The sequence below is a fragment of the Chiloscyllium plagiosum genome, chromosome 24 (genome assembly GCF_004010195.1).
Source record: "Chiloscyllium plagiosum isolate BGI_BamShark_2017 chromosome 24, ASM401019v2, whole genome shotgun sequence".
Taxonomy (NCBI): domain Eukaryota; kingdom Metazoa; phylum Chordata; class Chondrichthyes; order Orectolobiformes; family Hemiscylliidae; genus Chiloscyllium; species Chiloscyllium plagiosum.
In genome coordinates, this window is record NC_057733.1 from 20796187 (window position 1) to 20801212 (window position 5026).

Below are 5026 nucleotides of genomic sequence, written 5' to 3' on the forward strand. Positions count from 1 at the left end.
ACATGTCTGAGCCGGTTGATGAAATAAAAGACTCCCACAATCTGTTATACCTTCCTTAAGCCATTCAGCAAGTCACGTTGAGTTCTGGCCTATAGCCTTGTAGCACAATGTCCTCCCTCACAGACATTCAGTGCCCAATGGAAGTACACGCCATCTGGAAGAGGTTGTGCCACTGAAAGTCAATCCATTGCCACTTTTTTGGGATCCATCTTCTGCATCTTCCTTATAGTGTTCTTCTTCTCCCCATCACCCACTAGTCCATTAGCACATAGCACCGTCCTCTTGACCTGTCCATCTTCCTTCCCACCTATCCACTCCACTATCCCCACTGAATTATCATAATCACCTCCTACCTGCATCCGAAGAGTATGGTGCTGGAAAAGCACAGAAGTTCAGTCAGCATCTGAGGAGCAGGAGAATCGATGTTTTGAGCATTAAGCACTTAACCAGGAATCTGACCTCCAGCAACTGCAGTCCTCACTTTCTCCTACATGCATCCTTCTACCTTCATACCACCTACATTTTCCCCTGACCCACCCCACTCACCCCCCTTCACATTTATCTCTCAGCCTCCCGGCCCAAAATCTTCGTTTCATGCCCGAAACGTCAACTCTCCTGCTCCTTGGATGCTATCTAACCGGCTGTACTTTTTCAAACACCACACTTTTCAACTCTGACTTTCCAGCATCTGAACTCCTCACTTTCTCACAGCCCATGAACCTGGTGAGTAAGATCATAAGACCACCAGAGATAGGAGAAGAATTAGGCTATATAGCTCATTGAATCTCCTCCAACATTCGATCATGGCTTCTCAGTACAATTCTCCTGCCTTCTTCCTGTAACATTTGATCCCCATAGAGTAGAGGACAGCCTTGGCTCCTGGCTCCGACTCATCTTTCCAGTATCGAAAAAGATGGCTGCAGACCCCTGACCTCGACTCTCAGCCCCTTCCATTCCTAGGAGTGCCTCATTCCCCCTCCCCCATCCTGCAGCAGATACTTCCCTGGCAACTGCCTCACTTCTGGCACTAATGTACCCACTCACTGTTCCTCCAATCACAGATTGCTTCTCATCTACTTCACAAGTGAACCAATCAGCAGCAAGCACAGGAGCTAACCAGCCTGTGATTGGAGGACCAGCTCCCCACCATTTCCTCCCATTTAGTGCCTTGGGGGGAAGGGACTTCTTTCCTCTGCCCCCTGAGTGATTCTCTCGGGTGCTTTGGGGTCAAATTCATCCACTATCCCCATGTATTGTGCTGATGAGTAAGATCTGAATATGAATTCTTACCTAACCATTGAGCTGAAATGTTTTTGTCTACTTCAACATAGTACACAGAATTTGATGAATACCTAGGGGATTAAGGGAGGCGGACTGAGAGCGAAGGCCAGCTATGATCATACTGAATGCTGGAGCCAACAATGAGTCCACTAACCTACTTTTGCCACTATCTTAGAAGTTCTTATATGGTCATAATGGATGTTACATTCGATTAGTATATTCCACATTAGGTAAAAGCTGGAAAGTTATGGGAGAGAACTGTTAATTTAAACCCGTGCAAATTAATTGATTTCTAATAGCTGTGTTGAAACAAAGAAAGTTTTAATTTTGTGAAGCATTTCAATAATGCTGACATTTAAAAACTGGCCACTGGGGAAGTAAATGGAGTTTGTTTACCATTTGGTACTAATACACATTCAGGAGTCATTTGAAAGGACAGCAGTTGGAGGAAAAATAGATCTGCATCTATTGGGAGGATTCACTTAGTTGAGCCCAGGTATAAATACTTGCTGAAATCCACAAAGCAGCTGTGAACCAACACAGAAAAAAACCCAGCCATGCAAAACCGTTACTTCTCAGCTGCTGCAATTGTATAAACAAATTTCAGGTTTGATTGATTTAATTGATAAGTGCCCATGATGGACAACAGATTAGTTTTGTACCAACAACATAATAGTCCTGTGCATTTCTTTCTCAAAATGTCTGGATTCTATTTCTTGAGAGCTAAACTACAAATCTTCCACCAGTTTTGTGTTGATTTAGCATCAAGATTTGATCATATAACTGTTATATTTAGAGTAAGCATATTGCAATTCACTCAAAATTTGTATGGGCATTTCCTGGAATGCTGTTTATTTTAAAGATTTTATTTGCACGGTGGCCTGTTTAGTTCAGATTAATATCATAGCTTTTACTTAGGGTAGATCATGTTAACAATGTACAGTGGATTATATTTTAAAAAATACTTTTCTGTTATAACAGAGATTAACAAATATTAATTGAGGAGAGGAAAGGTGGAGATTGTGGCAGCAATAAACTGACCAGAATTCCTCTTGCTAATTTTTATCAATTATCTTGTTTGCTGCAAAGGGAGGCTCTGTGATAAAGTGGGCCTCGCGGACATCAGCTCTGGGTTCAATTCCCACACCAGCATTTCTTGGTCACAGAAGATGCATTCCTAACTTGACCAAGTAGGCTGATTATTGGCCTATGAATCCTTCCAATATACTTCTAGCAGTCAGTAAGAATGTGAGATTCCTCCAATCAGCCATACTTGATGCAAAATGGTGCTCCACAAGTGACAGCCACTAGTGACAGACTAAAGGCTGGCTCTCAGGAAACAGACATGAGCATCTGCATTACTAAGATAGTGAAGGAGGAGATGGCAGCTGCAAACTCTTGGTTGCCCTGTAAGAACTGAGCTGATAGTCCCAATGCTAATAACCAAGGTGACAGGAAGAACGAGCAAAGTATGACCATAACTATGGAACTGCACAACAGTTGCTTCTTTGAGAGAAGTGAAGGAGAAAATAGGCAAACTTATCATTTTGTGAGACAGTTTAATTTTTTTTTGCTCTGAAGATGAGTCCAAAGCTTCAAATACCATTGCATCTTTCACATTGTGAACATAAAATACCCATAAATAAATACCTAGAATGAGTAGATTATATTATGAGGAAAGGCTAGACAGGCTATATCCTCTGGAGTTTAGAAAGGTCAGAGGTGACTCAATTGAAACACAATATCTTAAGGGGACTTGACCTGTTGGATGTAGAAGGGATGTTTCCTGTTGTGGGGCAATCTAGACCTAGGCGTCAGATTTCAAACAGACGGTGTTGCCCAAAGATGAGAAAGAAAATGGAGTTGTGAGTTTTTAGAATTCCCTTCCTCAAAATGCAGTGGATGTGGATCTTAAATACTTTTTAAGGCAGAGGTAGGTGGAATAAAAGATTATCAGGAATATGCAGGTTTGTAGATTTGAGGTCAGAATTAAATTAGCTAAGATCTAATTGAATGGTGGGACAGGCTTAAAGGGCCAAATGGCCTACTGTTGTTCCATGTTTATAAATTCACAATAATGTCATGTAAAAATAACTTCAGCTCCTCTCAACAAAATTTTGACCCTTTTCCTGAACTGCAGGAGAGCTGTATTCATCAGCCAACGGGTATTATACTGAGTACTGCCAGACTGTGTCTTAGCAGCTGCCAATGGAAAAGAATTGTCAGTTACCTTTCATGATGGGATTGACCCTCATTGGCCTGACATGAAGAACAGATGGTGAGTCTTGTGTGTTACACTGTTACAGCCATGAAATCAGAAACAAGTGTTGAGTGCAATTAATCAGCATTGTTAAGTAATTACAGTATGCAAGCAACAATGCTTTTGTCTTTCCTTGTACTGTTACAGGTGCTGATTTGTACATGGTTTGTTCTGTTATAGGATGTGCTCAAAGCTGTGAGAAAGAAAAATTGTTGAAGAAGAAAATAATGAATAACATAACAGGATATATGTGGCTGACAATGGAAAGATAATTGGAACTAATTACCCCAATTACAAAAAAGGTGATTGGGGTAAATCGACATCCAAGAAAATCGCCCACCATTTCCTTCAGTAATTTCCACTGTGCAACATCAATATGTTCAGTAAAAGAAACATTTCTCTGCCCAGAGAGATAGTCAGATAGGAAATTTTCACATGACAAGGATTTATTTCTGGATGCAAACTTTAATTACAGATGACAACAATATAATTAGTGTAGTCCTGTTACGAAAGTACTAAATGTTCGAGAATAAATGAATATTTGCAAGAACTATGATGAGGGTTTTCATTTTGAATTGTTGTATGGAAAGTAATAAAATATAATAACTGTGTAAGGTTCTAGCATGTTCAAAGGCTGACATTTGCTTTTTGTAATTTTATGAAATCATTTCCATTAATTCTTATGCCAAGTTCTCTTACATTTGTTACACATGGAATACATATAGAATAACTTTATTTTTTTGGTCCATTTTATTTTTATTTGTTCATGGAATGTGGCTGACCCTACCCAGGACTAGCATTTGTTGCCTATTCTTAATTCCCTTCAAGAAGGTGGTAATGAGCTGCTGACCTAAGCCATTGCATTCCTCTTGGTACAGGGACACCCACAGTCCAGTTAGGGAGGGAGTTCCAGGTTTTTTACCCAGAGACAGTGAGGGAATGACAACATATTACCAAGTCAAAATGGTGATAGAGACTTGGAGGGAACTGGTAGTTAGTGGTCATATTGATTCTGCAGCCCTTGACACTTCAGGTGGTAGGGGGCTAGAGTTTAGACACTGCTACTGATGGACTCTTGGTGATTTGCTCAAGTACACCTTATAGTTGGCACACACTAATTCTACGGTGCATCATTCATAGAGAAAGTGAATATTTAAAGTAGTGAATAGAGTTCTAGTTAAACAGGCGAGTTTGTTCTGGTTGGTTTCCAGCTTTGGAGACAATACGCTTCCTTTTGGAAATGCACATGTCCATTCTGGACATTAATTTCAAAGCCTGGAGGTCAAGTACCAAAGGAATGTGTGCTGGGTGCCTAATATCACCTCCCACATATTTTCAGTTTGCATGTTGCACTGATTTACAATGTGGAATAGGTATTTTAACTCTGAAAACAATTGCAGATGCTAATATTGTTTCTGGATATTCTCACTAGAATATCATCATTAGTAATCTGGTTAAACAGTTAATGATCTGGGAATCAGGGTT

At 40.3% G+C, this 5026-nt stretch overlaps 1 long non-coding RNA gene across 1 annotated transcript; it reads left to right on the plus strand.

The window, feature by feature from the left end:
* The first annotated feature begins 1824 nt into the window (after window positions 1-1824).
* On the plus strand, window positions 1825-4096 carry LOC122561918. The gene is made up of 3 exons (XR_006315149.1): window positions 1825-1888; window positions 3422-3559; window positions 3722-4096. It is a non-coding gene; the product is annotated as an uncharacterized LOC122561918 (long non-coding RNA).
* Window positions 4097-5026: the final 930 nt, after the last annotated feature.